This window comes from Triticum aestivum, chromosome 6B (genome assembly GCF_018294505.1).
Source record: "Triticum aestivum cultivar Chinese Spring chromosome 6B, IWGSC CS RefSeq v2.1, whole genome shotgun sequence".
NCBI lineage: Eukaryota > Viridiplantae > Streptophyta > Magnoliopsida > Poales > Poaceae > Triticum > Triticum aestivum.
Window position 1 is genome coordinate 535,008,424 of NC_057810.1, and position 10,968 is coordinate 535,019,391.

General features: G+C 40.4%; 1 long non-coding RNA gene across 2 annotated transcripts in view; it reads left to right on the forward strand.

Moving 5' to 3' along the window:
- Positions 1-4,357, forward strand: part of LOC123137855 (uncharacterized) — an 8,779-nt gene extending 4,422 nt beyond the window's left edge. The window contains exons 2-3 of one of the 2 annotated variants that reach the window (XR_006468550.1): positions 44-3,712; positions 3,994-4,357. This is a non-coding gene — a long non-coding RNA (uncharacterized lncRNA). Of the gene's footprint in view, positions 1-43; positions 3,860-3,993 lie in introns of those variants that run through there. The other variant, XR_006468549.1, reaches the window with a different exon arrangement.
- Positions 4,358-10,968: the final 6,611 nt, after the last annotated feature.

Sequence of the window (10,968 nt, forward strand, 5' to 3'; positions counted from 1 at the left end):
CGTACTCACCCTTGCTTCCTCTGTTTTTTTAGATGCGAACGAGGTAACTTAAGTATGTTCAACTTAAGTATGTTCAGAAGATGTCTTCATCCAAGACTAGGCTTGACCAGCGGGTGGGAAGCGACTAGAGAATATGATGTCTTTACTCAACTATTTGTAGATGTCAAGGAATTTGTATAGTAAATATATTAGCTTTTGTGATCCACTTCTGGTTTATGCCTGCTTTATCATGCCTTGCGTGACTATAGTCCTCCTGGTCTATAGGAGCGCGGCGGCTGTCTCGCCTAGGCCCGGTCTCGGGGCGTGACAGTTAAGGCGTGATTAATTAAGCATTAACCATCAGTGGATCACAAAAGCTCATATATATTGACTACAGAAATTTCTTTACATGTACAAATAGACAAAATACATTAAAATCTCTAGTCGTTTCCCACCCACTCGTCGAGCCTATTCTTGGATGACATCTTCTGGGCATACTTAAGTTACACCGACTGCATCTAAGAAATAGAGGAGACAAGGGTGAGTACGATAAATCATACTCAGCAAGCAAATACTTCACTATTCAATAAGGAGCAATGGTATGATGGTGTAGATCAACAGACGAACTGAATTCAGAGGATAACAATATAACAACCATTGGAATCATATTTTGATGTAAATGGACAAAAGAACAAAATACCAGATTTAGTAAAAACAACAAGGAATCTATTGGCATCACACATGACCGCAAGCTTCCCAACCCGGGAGTCACAGGGGTGAAATTTCACACTTTTACGCTCTTAAGAGTGGTACTCCGACGTCGACAGCCTCGACTAGAACCACACAGGCGCTAGTAGAGCAGAGCTCTCTATTTCCCCAAGAACCGCCCACTCGACTTACTAGTGTCGATCGCTCCTACGGATCCATCACCGACACGTTCCTGAACAAGGTCCGTCCTTAGCGGAGAACTCAGACAGTCCCATACCTGAACTGTGACCGGTACAATACGTTTGCCGTCGTGATACCAGATTTTATAAAATTTACTAGACAAGGATTAGCAAGAGGAAGTACATGCAAGACCAAAGTAAATATCACTAGGCTTTTCACAGAACCAACCATCCATGCATGAGCCATTAATCCATGTGCTCACATGCATGTACCAAGGATTTCTCCACCGTGATCATAAACCAAAAGGTAGTACTATGGTATGCATGCTAGCTTCAAGAGATGTATAGGAATCAAATGAACAGTGCACACTATAGAGCTTCAGGAGTACTACTAGCTATAGAGCATGGCATGAACAGCGAGACAAACAAGGAATAGGACAACTAGAAACGCTAGATGGAATGCATGCTTGCCTGACTCGCCGCTTCCTCTGAGGACTCTTGCCGATCAGTGTGATTCTACTCCATGCAATGCTAGTTAGTGAACTGGTTTGTATGTTGGGATGAATACTACAGCGTGCTCTTGCTCCTCTATTTATAGGCATGGTAGGGTAGGAAATGGAGCTGGATAAGTATAACTCAGCAACCTCGAATTGGCTTTTTAGGTTGATATCAGAGCTCCCTGATCTCTCCTTGTTCTATGCGGGAATACCCGTTTAATTTTTTGCATTAATTAGTCACAAATATACTCATGAATAGTTTCAACAGATATCCATGCAAATAAATAATATAGCGTACATATTATTGGTGAAATTTGAGGATGAATGGGAAATAAATAGACATCTTGTTAGATTAATACATGACTTAATATTTGTGTAGATTTTCTTGTTTAAGACAACCGGTGATATTGTTCTAGTAATGGGACAATTGCTATACCACTATCTATCCTTTTTGTTAATGAATTTACCAAATAAAATGTTTAGTGTTGCCAACTTATGTTATAGCAGATATATCCATGAATTGTAGAAAGATTGCAAATCCTTTTATGCATTATTTTTAATTAATTATTGAGCATGCATCAAATAAACTGTTCCAAATATGATGGGAGGGAATTTGATCACTAAAAAAAAGCATAGATGTTAGTGTTGAATTTCGGGGACGAAATTCTTATAAGGTGGGAAGGATGTAATAACCCATATTTTTGGGTTATTGATTTAAATTAAGATAAGTAATTAAATTTGTATTATCTACTAAGTTATGCTAAATTCTTGATTCAAAGAATTAAGATAGAGCTGTAAATTTTTTTACATGCATTAAATATTAGAAAATTACACACTAAGTAAGAGTAGGTGCATGTGCGCATAGACTTGCATTCATGCTCACGTTGTGATATAGGCATGGGAAATACTACTAGCTAGTTGGCCATATAAGCTAGACAATTACAAGAGAGTTAACGTTGCATTTGAATAGATGAAATTAGACCAGGTACAAATGATACACCGGTAGATATTTTCTAGTACTAGAGCTCCAAGTCAAATAGGTGCATGTATGTAATCATGAGGAAGAGGCAACGTGGCTTGGTTCTAGAGGATATGCATGCATGTGTCAGGTGTTTTGAAAACTCTAGTGAATCAACTACACGTATAGAAGAGGAATGGAAGCAAACGTGGGTAGATGCATGCATCGGCTGTATCTCTAGAAACCCAAGTTTCCTACATGGGCTGCAACATGGCCAAGTACTAGAGGAACATAGAAATAGAAAATAGAAGTCAGCTTTTACGTGTCCTATACGTGGCCATTTCTTAGTGCTTAAGTGAGAGTCAGGCCAAGATATTTTAGACTTGCACGGGCGCTCGCCTCCTATAAATAGGAGTGGGTCACGCTGCTCAAAGCACAGCTCTGAGAGAAAGACATAGACACTGGAGGAGAGAGCCTGAGAGAAAGAAATACACCAGAAAGATAAAGAAGAGAGATGAAGAATTCATGCATGCATCCACATTTGAAGAAGAATAGAGCGTTTAGGTGCTGCTGGAGGGAAGAGCCGAGCCATACATCAGAAGAAATGTGAGTATATGTGTGTTCGGCACATTTTATACAAAGATGATGGAGTTTCATCTTCTTGCAAAATATTATTCTAAAGGAGAAATCATATTATCTGAGGCAAGTAGCTGCTTTGCCTAACTCCCCGATCTCGCTTTATTGTTGTCTTCTTTGATTATCGGTTAATATTGTTGCACCTTGATCCTTATTGATCCTCTCTTGATCCTTAAGAGAGGGATGTGTTGTCCTCGTATTCCATTTGTTGATGGAATCATAGTATTTTGGAGGAACTCGTGAGAAGTCATACACGTATTGTCTTTGACTGATATTACAGTGATTCTACCGTTGATTCAAACACATATCCTATTTTGTATTGGTGTCATGACGGCAAACATATTGTACCGGTCACAGTTCAGGTATGGGACTGTCTGAGTTCTCCGCTAAGGACGGACCTTGTTCGGGAACGTGTCGGTGATGGATCCGTAGGAGCGATCGACATCAGTAGGTCCAGGTGTTCGGGTCTTAGTGGGTACAAGAGCTCTGCTCTTCTGGAACCTGTGTGGTTCTAGTCGAGACTGTCGACGTCGGAGTACGCCTCTTAAGAGCGTAAAAGTGTGAAATTTCACCCCTGTGACTCCCGGGTTGGGAAGCTTGCGGTCATGTGTGATGCCAATAATTTCCTTGTTCATTTCGTCTGTTGATCTACACCATCATACCATCGCTCCTTGTTGAATAGTGAAGTATCTGCTTGCTGAGTATGATTTGTCGTACTCACCCTTGCTTCCTCTGTTTTTTTAGATGCGAACGAGGTAACTTAAGTATGTTCAGAAGATGTCTTCATCCAAGACTAGGCTTGACCAGCGGGTGGGAAGCGACTAGAGAATATGACGTCTTTACTCAACTATTTGTAGATGTCAAGGAATTTGTATAGTAAATATATTAGCTTTTGTGATCCACTTCTGGTTTATGCCTGCTTTATCATGCCTTGTGTGACTATAGGCCTCTGGTCTATAGGCGCGCGGCGGCTGTCTCGCCTAGGCCCGGTCTCGGGGCGTGACTTGCTTCCTCCGTTTTTTTAGATGCGAACGAGGTAACTTAAGTATGTTCAACTTAAGTATGTTCAGAAGATGTCTTCATCCAAGACTAGGCTTGACCAGCGGGTGGGAAGCGACTAGAGAATATGATGTCTTTACTCAACTATTTGTAGATGTCAAGGAATTTGTATAGTAAATATATTAGCTTTTGTGATCCACTTCTGGTTTATGCCTTCTTTATCATGCCTTGCGTGACTATAGTCCTCCTTGTCTATAGGCGCGCGGCGGCTGTCTCGCCTAGGCCCGGTCTCGGGGCGTGACAGTTAAGGCGTGATTAATTAAGCATTAACCATCAGTGGATCACAAAAGCTCATATATATTGACGACAGAAATTTCTTTACATATACAAATAGACAAAATACATTAAAATCTCTAGTCGTTTCCCACCCACTGGTCGAGCCTATTCTTGGATGACATCTTCTGGGCATACTTAAGTTACACCGACTGCATCTAAGAAATAGAGAAGACAAGGGTGAGTACGATAAATCATACTCAGCAAGCAAATACTTCACTATTCAATAAGGAGCAATGGTATGATGGTGTAGATCAACAGACGAACTGAATTCAGAGGATAACAATGTAACAACCATTGGAATCATATTTTGATGTAAATGGACAAAAGAACAAAATACCAGATTTAGTAAAAACAACAAGGAATCTATTGGCGTCACACATGACCGCAAGCTTCCCAACCCGGGAGTCACAGGGTGAAATTTCACACTTTTACGCTCTTAAGAGGGGTACTCCGACGTCGACAGCCTCGACTAGAACCACACAGGTTCCAGAAGAGCAGAGCTCTTTTACCCACTAAGTCCCGGACACCTGTACCTACTTATGTCGGTCGCTCCTACGGATCCATCACCGACACGTTCCCGAACAAGATCCGACCTTAACGGAGAGCCCAGACAGTCCCATACCTAAACTGTGACCGGTACAATACGTTTGCAGTCGTGACACCAATATAGATGGATGTGTGTTTGAATCAACATTAGGACCACTGAAGTATCGGTCAAAGACAATACACTCATGGCTTTTCATGAGTTCCTCCAAAATACTCTGATTCCATCAACAAATGGATTATGAGGAAAACACATCCCTCTTTCAAGGATCAATAGAGGATCAACAAAGATCAAGGTGCAATGATATTACCAGATAATCAAGCAAGACAACAATAAGGAGAGATCAGGGAGTTTAGCAAAGCAGCTACTTGCCTCAGATAATATGATTTCTCCTTTAGAATAATACTCTGCAAGAAGATGAAACTCCATCATCTTTGTATAAAATCTGACGACCGCGCATATACTAATATTCTTCTGACGTATGGCTTTGTTCTTCCCTCCATCAGCATCTACACGATCTATATATCTTCAAACATGGACGCATGCATACTTGTATTCTTCATCTCTCTTCTCTTCGCTCTCTCCGCTGGTATGCTCTATTTCTCTCATGCTCTCTCCTAGTATCTTCTCTTCGCTCTATTTCTCTCATGCTCTCACTCTTGGTGATGAGGATGTGCAAAACGAGTAGCAGTAGCTATTTATAGATGGTGAGCCCAGAGTGAACTCAGCCGAGCTGTTCTTGAAGCACACAATCATCTAGACTCTACCTATTACGTGGCATGCATGCCTTGGTCTACGTGGAGAACCTGGTAAAAGATCTAAGCCGCAATGGCCTTTGACCCTTGCCCCTTGACCCTTCGAACTGCTGCCCCTTTTGCTTGTGCAAAAGCCAAACAAACCTGACCACTATACAAAAGCTCCACGTAGCAATTTCTTTGTCCTAAATATCTAAGGATGCTGCCAGCACAACCTAGCTTCATCTAGTACCAGGCCACGTTGGCCCTCTCATGCAGAGGATTTTACTTAGCTTGTAAGGATAGTACATACGTGTGCATTTTCATCATTACATGCATGCACATCTTCTAGTATTTGGCCATCTTCTCATTACTAGCTATCCTGTACTAGCCACTAATTTGTATTAATTTGCATACTAATGCCATAACGTGAGTGCATGGATGCTAGTCTACGTGCACATATACATATTTACTTAGTGTGTAATTATATCCATCTAATATTTTATGCATGCAAAAATTACAGCTCTATTTTAATTCTTTAAAACAGGAATCTAGCATAACTTATTTGCCCAATTATTTTATGTTAAACAGATAACAGAAATTTAATACCCAACTTAATTTAAATTAATAACCCAAAAATATGGGTTATTACATCTGCCACTTTAACTGTCACGCCCCGAGACCGGGCCTAGGCGAGACAGCCGCCGCGCGCCTATAGACCAGGAGGACTATAGTCACGCAAGGCGTGATTAATTAAGCATTAACCATCAGTGGATCACAAAAGCTCATATATATTGACTACATAAATTTCTTTACATATACAAATAGACAAAATACATTAAAATCTCTAGTCGTTTCCCACCCACTGGTCCAGCCTATTCTTGGATGACATCTTCTGGGCATACTTAAGTTACACCGACTGCATCTAAGAAATAGAGGAGACAAGGGTGAGTACGATAAATCATACTCAGCAAGCAAATACTTCACTATTCAATAAGGAGCAATGGTATGATGGTGTAGATCAACAGACGAACTGAATTCAGAGGATAACAATGTAACAACCATTGGAATCATATTTTGATGTAAATGGACAAAAGAACAAAATACCAGATTTAGTAAAAACAACAAGGAATCTATTGGCGTCACACATGACCGCAAGCTTCCCAATCCGGGAGTCACAGAGGTGAAATTTCACACTTTTACGCTCTTAAGAGGGGTACTCCGACGTCGACAGCCTCGACTAGAACCACACAGGTTCCAGAAGAGCAGAGCTCTTTTACCCACTAAGTCCCGGACACCTGTACCTACTTATGTCGGTCGCTCCTACGGATCCATCACCGACACGTTCCCGAACAAGATCCGACCTTAACGGAGAGCCCAGACAGTCCCATACCTAAACTGTGACCGGTACAATACGTTTGCCGTCGTGACACCAATATAGATGGATGTGTGTTTGAATCAACATTAGGACCACTGAAGTATCGGTCAAAGACAATACACTCATGGCTTTTCATGAGTTCCTCCACAATACTCTGATTCCATCAACAAATGGATTATGAGAAAAACACATACCTCTTTCAAGGATCAATAGAGGATCAACAAAGATCAAGGTGCAATGATATTACCAGATAATCAAGCAAGACAACAATAAGGAGAGATCAGGGAGTTTAGCAAAGCAGCTACTTGCCTCAGATAATATGATTTCTCGTTTAGAATAATATTCTGCAAGAAGATGAAACTCCATCATCTTTGTATAAAATCTGACAAACGCGCATATACTAATATTCTTCTGACGTATGGCTTCGTTCTTCCCTCCATCAGCATTTACACGATCTATATATCTTCAAACATGGACGCATGCATACTTGTATTCTTCATCTCTCTTCTCTTCGCTCTCTCCGCTGGTATGCTCTATTTCTCTCATGCTCTCTCCTAGTATCTTCTCTTCGCTCTATTTCTCTCATGCTCTCACTCTTGGTGATGAGGATGTGCAAAACGAGTAGCAGCAGCTATTTATAGATGGTGAGCCCAGAGTGAACTCAGCCGAGCTATTCTTGAAGCACACGATCATCTAGACTCTACCTATTACGTGGCATGCATGCCTTGGTCTACGTGGAGAACCTGGTAAAAGATCTAAGCCGCAATGGCCTTTGACCCTTGCCCCTTGACCCTTCGAACTGCTGCCCCTTTTGCTTGTGCAAAAGCCAAACAAACCTGACCACTATACAAAACCTCCACGTAGCAATTTCTTTGTCCTAAATATCGAAGGATGCTGCCAGCACAACCTAGCTTCATCTAGTACCAGGCCACGTTGGCCTCATGCAGAGGATTTTACTTAGCTTGTAAGGATAGTACATACGTGTGCATTCTCATCATTACATGCATGCACATCTTCTAGTATTTGGCCATCTTCTCATTACTAGCTATCCTGTACTAGCCACAAATTTGTATTAATTTGCATACTAATGCCATAACGTAGTGCATGGATGCTAGTCTACGTGCACATATACATATTTACTTAGTGTGTAATTATATCCATCTAATATTTTATGCATGCAAAAATTACAGCTCTATTTTAATTCTTTAAAACAGGAATCTAGTATAACTTATTTGCCCAATTATTTTATGTTAAACAGATAACAGAAATTTAATACCCAACTTAATTTGAATTAATAACCCAAAGATATGGGTTAGTACATCTGCCACTTTAACTGTCACGCCCCGAGACCGGGCCTAGGCGAGACAGCCGCCACGCGCCTATAGACCAGGAGGACTATAGTCACGCAAGGCGTGATTAATTAAGCATTAACCATCAGTGGATCACAAAAGCTCATATATATTGACTACAGAAATTTCTTTACATATACAAATAGACAAAATACATTAAAATCTCTAGTGGTTTTCCACCCACTGGTCCAGCCTATTCTTGGATGACATCTTCTGGGCATACTTAAGTTACACCGACTGCATCTAAGAAACAGAGGAGACAAGGGTGAGTACGATAAATCATACTCAGCAAGCAAATACTTCACTATTCAATAAGGAGCAATGGTATGATGGTGTAGATCAACAGACGAAATGAACAAGGAAATTATTGGCATCACACATGACCGCAAGCTTCCCAACCCGGGAGTCACAGGGGTGAAAGTTCACACTTTTACGCTCTTAAGAGGGGTACTCCGACGTCGACAGTCTCGACTAGAACCACACAGGTTCCAGAAGAGCAGAGCTCTTGTACCCACTAAGACCCGAACACCTGTACCTACTGATGTCGATCGCTCCTACGGATCCATCACCGACACGTTCCTGAACAAGGTCCGTCCTTAGCGGAGAACTCAGACAGTCCCATACCTGAACTGTGACCGGTACAATATGTTTACCGTCGTGACACCAATACAAAATAGGATATGTGTTTGAATCAACGGTAGAATCACTGTAATATCAGTCAAAGACTATACGCGTATGACTTCTCACGAGTTCCTCCAAAATACTCTGATTCCATCAACAAATGGAATACGAGGACAACACATCCCTCTCTCAAGGATCAAGAGAGGATCAATAAGGATCAAGGTGCAACAATATTAACCGATAATCAAAGAAGACAACAAGCGAGATCGGGGAGTTAGGGAAAGCAGCTACTTGCCTCAGGTAATATGATTTCTCCTTTAGAATAATATTTTGCAAGAAGATGAAACTCCATCATCTTTATATAAAATCTGACGAACACACATATACTCATATTTCTTCTGATGTATGGCTCGGCTCTTCCCTCCAGCAGCACCTAAACGCTCTATTCTTCTTCAAATGTGGATGCATGCATGAATTCTTCATCTCTCTTCTTTATCTTTCTGGTGTCTTTCTTTCTCTCAGGCTCTCTCCTCCAGTGTTTATGTCTTTCTCTCAGAGCTGTGCTTTGAGCAGCGTGGCCCACAGCTATTTATAGGAGGCAAGCGCCCGTGCAAGTCTAAAATATCTTGGCCTGGCTCTCACTTAAGCACTAAGAAATGGCCACGTATAGGACACGTAAAAGCTGACTTCTATTTTCTATTTCTACGTTCCTCTAGTACTTGGCCACGTTGCAGCCCACGTAGGAAACTTGGGTTTCTAGCGATGCAGCCGATGCATGCATCTACCCACGTTTGCTGCCATTCCTCTCCTGTACATGTAGTTGATTCACTAGAGTTTTCAAAACACCTGACACATGCATGCATATCCTCTAGAACCAAGCCACGTTGCCTCTTCCTCATGATTACATACATGCACCTATTTGACTTGGAGCTCTAGTACTAGGAAATATGTACCGGTGTATCATTTGTACCTGGTCTAATTTCATCTGTTCAAATGCCACGTTAACTCTCTTGTAATTTTCTAGCTTATATGGCCAACTAGGTAGTAGTACTTCCCATGCCTATATCACAACGTGAGTGCATGAATGCAAGTCTATGCGCACATACACCTACTCTTACATAGTGTGTAATTTTCTAATATTTAATGCATGCAAAAATTTACAGCTCTATCTTAATTCTTTGAATCAAGAATTTAGCATAACTTAGCAGATAATACAAATTTAATTACTTATCTTAATTTAAGTCAATAACCCAAAAATATGGGTTATTACATCCTTCCCACCTTATAAGAATTTCGTCCCCGAAATTAACACTAACATCTATGCTTTTTTTTAGTGATCAAATTCCCTCCCATCATATTTGGAACAGTTTATTTGATGCATGCTCAATAATTAATTATAAAATAATGCAAAAAAGATTTGCAATCTTTCTACAATTCATGGATATATCTGCTATAACATAAGTTGGCAACACTAAACATTTTATTTGGTAAATTCATTAACAAAAAGGATAGATAGTGGTATAGCAATTGTCCCATTACTAGAACATTATTACCGATTGTCTTAAACAAGAAAATCTACACAAATATTAAGTCATGTATTAATCTAACAAGATGTCTATTTATTTCCCATGCATCCTCAAATTTCATCAATAATGTGTACACTATATTTTTTATTTGCCTGGATATCTGTTGAAACTATTCATGAGTACCAACACACAAACTAGTTGAGACAAGATATGAAAATAAAATCTTCATAGCTGTCACACAACACAAATATATAGTGACAAAATTTATTGCCATGAACCATTTTAGTTTATATGGTTCCTCAAGAGTCTAATAATGGTGTGAGCACTTCTTTTTTTCTACCAATTGATAAAAACATCATATAAACTAAGTAAATCGCCGAATTTAGCTGCGATTTAGGTTGCGTGCATCCACATATCGCTTATATGGGTTATCACCTAAAACCTATTTATAGAGCTCTAGAGCATGAAATAGGTTTTAGGTTGCGTTGGGATAAATGGGTAGATCGCCGAGATCGGGGAGTTAG